The following is an 11,453-nucleotide window of genomic DNA, read 5'->3' as shown; positions in this document are numbered from 1 at the left end:
GTTCCTGCCTGCAACAGACCTGGCGTTCGCCGTGCCTAGCTGACGTGACGTCACGAAGAAGCGCCGAGGCCTTCCTTTGAGTCGGGGTTGCCCTCGGTCGCTATATTCTCATGTCTCGACTTTCCTCAATGTTTATGTTCCTCGCTCCTGCTCCTCCAAATCGCCTTGCCATTTGTGTGTGTGTGTGTGTGTGTGTGTGTGTGTGTGTGTGTGTGTGTGGTTTGAGGATTTCGGGCGCTAAACAGCGTGGTTATCAGCACCCAAACGCATAGAAACAGGAACACATGCGGTGAAGGGTCGAAGACGGACAGCGAACAAGGAGAATGGCTAAAAGACACAGGCCTGATGCAGTTCCAAATCCTCACATACAGAGGCAAAACAAGAGGAGAAGAAACGCACTAAAAAGGAAAGGAAACACAAGGAAAAGAGAACAGAAATCGAAGTGAAACAAGTAGGTGATCGTGACTGGCGGACCTCTTACCTGAAACCTGGGTGAGCCAGTCACCCAGCAGCACATTAAAATCCTCTCCCTAAAATGTGAGGCAACAAACTGGACAAGACACAAAACCGTAAGACCTTAACCACAATCGTTGCGTCGTCTTGCAAAATAGAGGGCAAATCCGGTGGCAAGGAAACCACCGCCCTCTGGTCAGAGAATAAAAGACACTAAAGTAAAATGTGGCGGACAGTAATCTGGACGCCACAAGCACTGCAGATTGGGGGCTCCTCCCGCCGGAGTAAAACACCGTGCGTTAAGGGACTGTGCCCGATGCGGAGGCGAGTGAGGAGAACCTCATCCCGCCTGCATGACTGGTAGGACGTACGCCATGGCCGCGTGGTGGCCTTGACCAGACGCAGCTTATTTTCACCGACTGCCAGCCACTCCTCTTCCCATTGGCGCATAACACGAAAACGCAAAAGGGAGGTAACAGCATGGAGGGGGACGGCACATTCAACAACGTGAGGGAGGGAACATGGATCTTTGGCAGCCACATCCGCCAGTTCGTTCCCCCTAATGCCCACGTGCCCCGGCACTCAGCAGAAGGAAACCTCCTTCCCCTGCCGTTGCAGGTGGAGTAGGGCATCATGGATGTTCTGGACGACCGTAACCGCTGGGTACAAGTGTTGCATGGTCTGAAGGGCACTCAGGGAGTCAGAACAGATGAGAAACTTAAGACTGGGAACACATCTCATCTGCTCCAATGCCCGCAAGATCGCAAACAATTCGGCATCAAAGATAGTAAACGCCGCAGGAAGCTGTAACTTGACGACTCGATCAGGGAAAACAATGGCACAACCAACAGAGTCCCCCCGTTTAGAGCCATCCGTAAATACTGGTACAAGGTCGGGATGCTGGTTTAAAATATCGTAAAATAAGGACGAAAAACAAACGCAGGAGTGCAGCTCCTCCGGTACTCTGACAAGTGTAAAAGGACGCTGCGCCTCTCGAGCAACCAGGGAGGCAGGCGGTTAAAACCCTGGAGTTGGGGTGCCACACGCTTCACACCAAGGGACTCAAGCAAATGCTTGGCACGAATCCCAAATGGTCGTTGTGGGCGACCCCTTCTTCCGCTCGGATGGTATCCATCTACATCGACACCTATACTCCAACAAGACACCTTGCGGTGTGTGATAGAGGGTATTTGAGACCCATTGTCACTTCCTCCCTTTCTTGTCCCTGTCGCGAATGGTTCGCGGGAAGATCGATTGCCGGTAACCCTCCGCGCGGGCTCGAATCTCATGCTGATTTAGCGAGCTGTACGTAGGAGGAAGTAAGACACTGACGCAAAAAAAAAAAAAGTATCGCAGCACCAAGAAATAGTTCCAGAATGAGATTTTCACTCTGCAGCGGAGTGTGGGCTGATATGAAACTTCCTGGCAGATTAAAACTGTGTGCCGGAACGAGACACGAAGTCTGGTCCTTTGCCTTTTCCGGGCAAGTGCTCCACCATCTGAGCTACCCAAGCACGACTCACGTTCCGTCCTCACAGCTTCACTTCTGCCAGTACCTCGCCTCCTACCTTCCAAACTTTACAGAAGCTGTCCTGCGAACCTTGCAGAACTAGCACTCCTGAAAGAAATAATGTAAGACCGATTGCCGGTAGCCCTCCGTGCGGGCTCAAATCTCTCAGATTTTATATTCATGCTGATTTAGCGAGCTGTACCTAGGAGGAAGTAATAAACTGCCGAAAAAGAAAATCGCAGCACCAAGAAATAGTTCCAGAATGAGATTTTCACTCTGCAGCGGAGTGTGCGCTGATATGAAACTTCCTGGCAGATTAAAACTGTGTGCCGGACCGAGATTCGAACTCGGGACCTTTGCTTTTCGCGGGCAAGTGCTGTACCATCTTTTTTTTTTGCGTTTTGTTCGTAAGCCGACACGGTAGCTCAGCGTGTTCGGTCAGAGAGCTGGTTGGCCTCTGTAACAAAAAAAACTGAGTGGTAGGACCCACAACCGAACTTGAACAGATGTCGTGTGACGTCCGCAACGACCAAACACAACGATCAACAACGAACAAAAACCATCTGAGCTACCCAAGCACAACTCACGTCCCCTCCTCACAGCTCTACTTCTGCCACTATCCAGTCACATACCTTCCAAACTTTACAGAAGCTTTCCTGCGAACCTTGCAGAACTAGCACTCCTGAAAGAAAGGATATTGAGGAGGCATGGCTTAGCCACAGCCTGGGGGATGTTTCCAGAATGAAATTTTCACTCTGCGGCGGAGTGTGCGCTGATATGAAACTTCCTGGCAGATTAAAACTGTGTGCCGGACCGAGACTCGAACTTGGGACTTTTGCCTTTCAAGGGGAAGTGCTCTACCATCTGAGGACCATCAGGTCCCGAGTTCGAGTCTCGATCCGACACACAGTTTTAATCTGCCAGGAAGTTTCAAGAAATAGTTAATATAGAGTAGCTAACTTTTGGAAGTAATTTGTCTATGTACCATTTTTAAGCGATTAACAGTGCAAGATGAAAAGTTAACGTAAGCGTGAGATAAGCCACTGCAAATGGGAAATGCTGATACATTAACAATCGCTGTAGCTGCCAGAATGTTGAATGCTAGCAGGCAAACGCGCGTGCATTTTTTTGTATAGATGCCGGATGACAGTTTGTGGGACGCAGTTGCATGCTTGTTGCATTTGGTCGATTAATACAGGGACGGTTAATGTTGTTTGAGGATGACGCTGGAGTTATCGTCCGATGATGTCCCATATTTGATTCACTAGAGACCAGGCGCGGCTCGTAATTAAAGGCTCTGAGGCGGAGCCGCCCCAAAATATATGTTAAAGTAAATTTCGGAAGAACGTATTACATAATTTAAATTATCAAGACGAATTTCACATATTTCCCATTCCGATTAAAATAACGACGGTCAACGTTTTTGGAACTGTTTGTATCGATAGATGTTTTCCGAACGGTTAGTAATGTTTAGGCTGCGCCTTGGAAAGTCCGTAAGCTGCATGTAGTAGCGGTTTGGGGGCGTGGCTTCTACATAGTACTGCTCTTTATGGGCGACCCGAAGGCTCAGAGCTAGCAGCCTAAGGGTGTCATACCAACCACCACACGTTTTTCAAGTTCCTCTATCTATGTAATAAAGGAATGTAGAGTGGCCGAACCTTCGCTATCCAATCTCTCTCTCTGCACATCTCTACTACGCTTCGATGTGTCATTAATCGACGTTTGGTATTATTGTTTTGATAATGTTTTACATAGTTGTTTTGTTTCTGCCATTGGCTATTTTATCCACGTTTAGAATTAGTTTGAAAATATCCCGCCAGAGTGCACTAGACTACAGTAACATAACAGTACTGCCATCTAGCGAGAGTTTCATAAGTGATTAGAGGACAAAGCGCGCGAAATTTGTCCCATTACTTTACTTTCCTTGCTTGCTTGCTGGTGCTGACTGCTTTTGTTGATATCGTGTGATATTAGCAAGTTTCTTTTTCGGAGTGTATTTTGCAAGATTTTAGTGAGTTTTACTTGCACAAGACCTGCGACGTCACCAAAACATCACAGTATCGTCATGCGAACTCGTAAACTTCGAGCTCTGGAGGTAAACCACAATAAACGCCTTAAGTTTAGAACTGAAAACACCTAAAATATTAAGCAGCCGCAAAGTTAAGATTCGTCGCATTAAAGATCTCCCCGAAACGCGTCTTTTCATATGATTTGCTGCAAAGTGTCAGAAAATGTAATGACGACGTATAAAAACACTAACCAAAGATTTTAACTCGAAGTTAGCTTCTAATGATATTTAATACCTGATTATAGAAGATACAGTACGTAAAATTATGGGTAGAGAGTGATATGACCAACCCCTCCCCCTGAATCCTTAGATGTTTATGTCAGACTAATCTGTAGCGTAACCCGAGATCTATGTTGGCTCCGATCGATAAATACCGCAGCCTTCCCCAGTATAGAAACCACGAGCCGCGCCTGCTAGAGACAGATGCGATGATCGAGGAGACCAAGGCAGCAAGTCGACACTCTGCAGAGCATGTTGGGTTACTACGGTGGTATGTGGGTGAAAGTTATCCTGTTGGAAAACATCCCCCGGAATGCTGTTGATGCTTGGCAGCACAACAGATCGAATCACCAAACTGACAAACACTTTTGCAGTCAGGATACATGGGGTGACCACGAGAGTGCTCCTGCTGTCATAAGAAATCGCACCCCAGACCATAACTCCAGACGTAAAGTCAGTGTCTAGCATGCAGACATTGTTGCAGGCCTTCAGCTGGTCGCCTTGTAACCAACACACGGTCATCACTGGCACCAAGTAGGAACCGGCTTTCATCAGAAAACACAACAGGCCTCCACCCTGCCATCCAATGAGCTCTCGCTTGACACCACTGAGAGTCTGCTCCCGGCGGAGGTTCGAATCCTCCCTCTTGCATGGGTGTGTGTGTGTTTGTCTTTAGGATAATTTAGGTTAAGTATTGTGTAAGCTTAGGGACTAATGACCTTAGCAGTTAAGTCCCATAAGATTTCACACACATTTGAACATTTTTTCAAGTCGCAAATCGGGGGGGTATGGGGTATTTTGAACCCACACTGTAGAGCGCCTGGCTCCGATATGTCCTTGTAGCATTCGATTTGTAATAGTTCGTTGTGTCACTGTGGTACCAATTACTGCTGAAATTCCCGCTGCAGGTGACCCACGATGCGCCATAGCCATACACCGAACACGATGGTCTTCCCTCTCGATAGTGCCACGTGGCCGTCCGGAAGTCGGTGTTCTTGCGACTGTGCATTGTCATGACCACCGCTCGCAGCAGTAATGTACAATGGCTACATTCCTGCAAGTCCCTCTCCAGTATCTCAGAAGGAACACCCAGCTTCTCGTAGCCCTGCTACACAACCTCGTTCAAACTCAGTGGGATGTTGATAGTGACGTCTTTGTCGCCTTAAAGGCCTTCGGAGTAATATTACCTCATAGCGTCCAATGTCGAAGGTGACTAACGATCTCGACCGTTACAGCGTTTTCTTTTTTTGTTTTTTTTTTAAGTTGAATAACCATCTTTCAGAAACACGCCAGAAACATGCCTATCAACTTTCATTTATGTCGCACAACTTCTTCTCTCAGTCAGTGTATATTTGTTGACTCTCCTAGGAATGTAAGGTCTCAGAACTTTAATAGTAAACCACATTTCGACGCAGAACGCCTCTCTTGCAGTGTCTGCCACTGTAGTTGTTTGACCATCGCTGTGACCTTCCGTGTTTACTAAATAAAGCTCTAACGAAACGCGCAGCTCCTCCTTGGATATTCTCTATTCCTTGCATCTATCCTATCTGGTATGCATCCCTCACTGCTAACCAGTACTGGACTAACGAGAGTTTTATACGGTATCTCCTTTGTAGACGGACTACGTTTCTTGAAGATTCTCCCAATAAATCTGAGTCTAGCACCTAGTCACACGACATTTACGTTTTACCTGTCTTACCTGCGATTAGTATCCTACCTGGCATCCTCCCTTCATTTATCCTATTCACATCAGCAGTTCTTATTGGATGCCTTGTCCACCCCCTTAGCTGAGTGGACAGCACGCCTGATCGCCCTGCAGCGGGCCCGGGCTCGATTCTCGATCGGGTCGGAGATTTTCTCCGTTCGGGAACTGGGTCTTGTGTTGCCCTCATCATCATCGACAAGCAAGTCGCTCACTGTGGCGTCAACTGAAAAACCTTTAACTCAGCGGCCGAATTTCCCAGATAGGGACTCCCGTCTATAAATGCCATACGATCATTTCACTGGATATCGTCATAGACATCCCTATCAATTTTCAGCCGTTGTAGGATTACGTCGTATCTTACGGTTCCGTATCTCAATCGGTAAAACCCTAACCCCTACAGGGTCACTTTGTTGTCCTTAAAAACCATTCAACTCCAAAAATCGCATGACATATTTCTTTATTTACGACAACCGGTTTCAAAAGACTTTGCTGTCATCTTCAGGCCTTAACAATCTTTTCCTTTGTGAAACGTGTTCATTTTACGCTGAACCTCACGCACAAGACGTCATGTAGATAAAGACAGCAAATTTGTGGCGCAACGGTTAGCACTCTGGACTCGTATTCGGGAGAACGACGGTTCAATCCCGCACCCGGTCATCCTGGTTTAGGTTTTCCGTGATTTACCTAAATTGCTCCAGGCAAATGCCGGGATGGTTCCTTTGAAAGGGCACGGCCGACTTCCTTCCCCGTCCTTCCCTAATCCGATGAGACCGACGACCTCACTGTTTGGTCTCTTCACCCAAACAACCCAACCCAACAGCAAATGTTAAAGTGAAGTTTGAAAGGTAGGAGACGAGGTAGTGGCGGAAGTGAAATTGTGAGGGCGGATCGTGAGTCGTGCTTGGGTAGCTCAGTTGGCAGAGCACTTGCCAGCAAGGTCCCCAGCTGCAGTCTCGGCCCGGCACACAGTTTTACTCTGCCAGAAATTTACCTTATAAAAGGTTTGTCATCGCTGAGATATTTAAAAACATAAAGCACCTTGTGTGAAATGCTATGCCAAATGCCCAATGCCTTTTGCACAATGTGAATTATGTTTTGGAATATTTCAGCAATGAAAAACTTTTTATAATGTGCTGACTTTACGCATTTGACATCTTGTTAATGAGGTTCAACTGAAAACGGACACGTTTTACAACAAAAACATTTTTAAGATGTGAAATGACAGTAATGTCTGTTGAAACCGGTTGTCTCTGTGGTGTCACCGCCAGACACCACACTTGCTAGGTGGTAGCCTTTAAATCGGCCGCGGTCCGTTAGTATACGTCGGACCCGCGTGTCGCCACTGTCAGTGATTGCAGACCGAGCGCCGCCACATGGCAGGTCTAGAGAGGCTTCCTAGCACTCGCCCCAGTTGTACAGCAGACTTTGCCAGAGATGGATCACTGACAAATACGCTCTCATTTGCCGAGACGATAGTTAGCATAGCCTTCAGCTACGTCATTTGCTACGACCTAGCAAGTCGCCATTACCAGTTTATATTGAGATTGTAATTAATGTATCAACAAGAGCGATGTTCTCCAATTATGGATTAAAGTTAAGTATTCAAGCAACTCCGTACTTTATTTAGTAAACTCAACTCCTTTAACTGTTCCAGACCTCACGCCAGTCTGCGTGAGCTTAAACGCGTGCATTTCGGCCTCCTCTGGCAACACGGTGTTGGCTCTTCTGCCAACACATCAGTCTCAAATAAAGAAATAGTTTGTGTGATGTTCGCAGTTGAATGGCTTTAACAATTAAAACAGATCGCTCTTCAGTACTCTCAAAATGAGAAAATACAATCACTTTGTTGTCCACTTGTTTGTCTGTCCGTCTGCTAAGACCCATTTTTCCCAGGAACGGCTAGGCGTAACAACTTGAAATTTATGTCAAATCTTAGCAGTGCAAAAATTTAAGCCTTTAAGTCAATCCAATCAAAAGATACGGCCGCTTACGTCACATTCTTTTATTCTCGCAAACTCGTCGTCAGTACCTATAGGGTACTTCCCGTTGACCTAGAATCGTGAAATTGGGTAAGAAGCAAGGTTTAGTAGTAAAAGTTTAGGAAAAAATACGAAGGTTGTTAATTTATAATTATATCACATAAAAATATTTTTTGCCATTTGTTGTCCGTCTGTCTGTCAGTTCGCCTCTTATGAGTCCTTTTTCTCAGGAATAGGTAGAGATATCAAGTTGAAATTTATGTCGAATACTAAGGTCTACGGTCCCCTGGAGTTGCAAAAAAATTAAGCTTCTAAGTCAATGTAATCAAAAGATACGCCGTTTATGTCACATATTGTGATACACGCAAGCTCACTCATGAGTACCTACATATGAACTACCCATATACATAGTTAAGTTTCTCGCGCTTGTTCCCCCCCCCCCCCCCCCCCCCCCCCGCCTTTTATGCATCCTAGTACAGCCTGAGCCTCGTCGTAGGAGATCCATCTAAGTGGAAAAAATTCATTTTTTCCCTCATGTTTCGGGCTTCTGCTCCTTCCGAATTTACACTCTGGACTATAGTCTCACACATTCTCTTCCGGAGTGTTCTTATCTTATTTTTGCGCAGAACAGAGCTCACTGACCGGTTACATTTCTTCTTTTATTAATGTTACTAGTGATTTCATCATTTTTTGTGCCCCGTTCATTCAATAAAACCCTATGGTATTTTACCTTTTCCACACAATCTACATCCAAATTAATAAATTTTTCCATTCCAACGGCCAAGTATTCACACTTGTTAATGGTTGGTTCGTTGGTTGATTTGGGGGAGGGGACCAAACAACGAGGTCATCAGTCCCATCGGATTAGGGAAGAATGGGGAAGGAAGTCGGTAGTGCCCTTTCAAAGGAACCATCCCGGCATTTGCCTGAAGCGATTTAGGGAAATCACGGAATGCTTAAAGTAGGGTGGCCGGAAGCGGGTATGAACCGTCGCCCTCCCGAATGCGAGTCCAGTGTGCTAACTACTGCGCCACCTCCCTCGGTACTTCTTCATGTTCCTCTTCAGGCCAGCCTTACAGTATTTCTCTTCAAGCTTTCTGATCATCTACCTCAGGTCATCTTCCTCTTCTGCTAGTACAATCTGGTGCTCTGCGAAATATGAGCTAAATATCTCACTGTCCTCTACTGTAATTCCCATAGCCTGGCATTTTCTGTGCCAAGTCTGCAAGATTTGTCATAAAGACAGCTTAAAGAGGGTCGTCGGTAGTCCACAGCTCTGCTGCAGACCCTTAATCACCTTTAAGTCTTGTATTCAACTAATCCCAATCCTTATAATCGCTGTGTTATTTTTACAAAAATCATAACGGCCTTTAGCAATCTTTGATTCAATTCAACTTTTCTCTCAGTCTGTTGCTGGGTACATTATATACGCTTCTTCCAGGTTAATCAGTGCAACGTGCATTTCTATTATTCGAGATTTTAACTTTTTCAGTTTTAATTGCTTCAACCAGTTTATGTGTGGTAAACATTACAAAGCTGTTACTTCAATTAACGAAACGCTTGATACTAATAAAGTGATCGTCACTAAAGCTGACAAATGAAAAACAACAGCCACTTTTAGTGAACACCAGTACGTCAGCAAAAAATTACAGTACTTTTCAGAAAACGATACTACCGAAACTGGAAAAGGTAAATGCAAAATTTAAAAATTTAATACAATTGACATCTTTACCACCGACAGAAGGGGATAAAGTGCGTTGTTCTGTCATGAATCCAAAAAGTCCACGGCTTATGTCCCTATCATAACACAATGTCGTCCTATTAGACAGATTGTTAATTCTAGGAAATTAAGCAAAATTAACCAAAGTACTTGACACAATATTAAAAGGGTTTTACGTCTCCGAGGACGATTCTTCAAAGTATCAATCAAAATGTTCAATTGTGTGTGAAATCTTACGGGACTTAACTGCTAAGGTCATCAGTCCCTAAGCTTACACACTACTTAACCCAAATTATCCAAAGGACAAAGACACACACAACCATGCCCGAGGGAGGACTCGAACCTCCGCCGGGACCAGCCGCTCAGTCCATGACTGCAGCGCATCAGACCGCTCGGCTAATCCCGCGCAGGTATCAATCCAGCATTAATGAAATCAAGGATAAGTCTGTGGCTAACAATGCCCATCTAGTATCTTCAGACATTAAAAGCCCTTATGTAATTGTACCTATTAAAAAGGCTATTGCTGTTATCAAAGCAATTTTTTTAAAGCATAAAACACTGCGTCAGCAAGAAATTGTCGAATTTATGAACTTCTAGAATTTGTCACCAAACACGATTATTTTTCTTTTAACAATAAATTTTATAAGAACTCCGCTGTACCGGTCCCAAGCCCGGGGCCTCATTATGCAAGTGATGAGGAAGGAGGAGGGGGAGGAGTAACAACCTCGTTTAAAAAACCAGAGTTCACCTGGCCCGGGTGATAGTACTCTGTCAGGGCCCCTTTGCTAGGGTTACAGCGAAGACCTCAACGGTAGTGAAGGCGGAGAGAACGAATCTCGGTACGGTGGAACTAGCGGAAGAGGCACATTATACAATAAATCCACCTTGCGTCTGACTTGTAACAAGCGGCACTGTGGTCGGCGTCTGTTCACCAGAGGTGGGGCCGTAATACAAATTCTGGAACTAACCACTCCAGTCTTAACCACTGAGCTTTTCTGAGCTCAACCCTTTGATTCTAAGTACTATTATGGAGCGTTTTAGTAATTACAAAATTACCCCAGGTGGTAACAAATCCTCCGCCATCAGTGGCGCAACTAGTCTATCGGATTCTGGGGAGACTAGGCTGAAACGCTATATCCCAAACCAGAGGAAATCGAAGTCTTTTGACCGACTCATGCCCAAGGTCGAAACATTTTTTGGAACTATCAATATTAACTCTCTCTTGACACCAGGAAAACTCTATAAATTAGGAGACACACTAAAAGAACAAAATATCAAAATTTTAGCCCTGCAAGAAACAAGGTTGCCTGATGAGAATACCATGGATTTTGGAAACTACCGATTGTTTAAAAGTAAAACAGACAAAAGAATTCTTAAAAACACTCCGCATCTGGGTGTTGCATTCGCAATTTCGCAAGACATTCTTGGCTCCGTAATCGAAGTAAATCCAGTAAACAACAGACTAATGACAATTTCCATGAAATGTGCAAATAAAATGTACTGTTTAATTAACGCACACATGCCTATCAACCAGGAGAATAAAACAAATCCAGAAAAAGTAAATAAGTCATGGGAAGTGTTAGAGAATACAGTCTCCAAAATTCCTCAAAATTATGTAAAGATTTTAATGGGTGATTTTAATGCACGGTTAGGGAAAGAGAGAAAATTTAGAAAAACGGTCGGTGAATTCCCTGCACATAAATGGACCAATCAAAATGGAAAGAGGCTGGTAGAATTTTGCAGAAATTTCAATCTCAAAATTATGTCAAGTCATTTTAAGAAAAAACCTTCAAAACAAA

Source organism: Schistocerca americana, chromosome 1 (genome assembly GCF_021461395.2).
Source record: "Schistocerca americana isolate TAMUIC-IGC-003095 chromosome 1, iqSchAmer2.1, whole genome shotgun sequence".
In the NCBI taxonomy this organism is placed as follows: domain Eukaryota; kingdom Metazoa; phylum Arthropoda; class Insecta; order Orthoptera; family Acrididae; genus Schistocerca; species Schistocerca americana.
Note: the sequence above shows the minus strand (reverse complement) of the source record.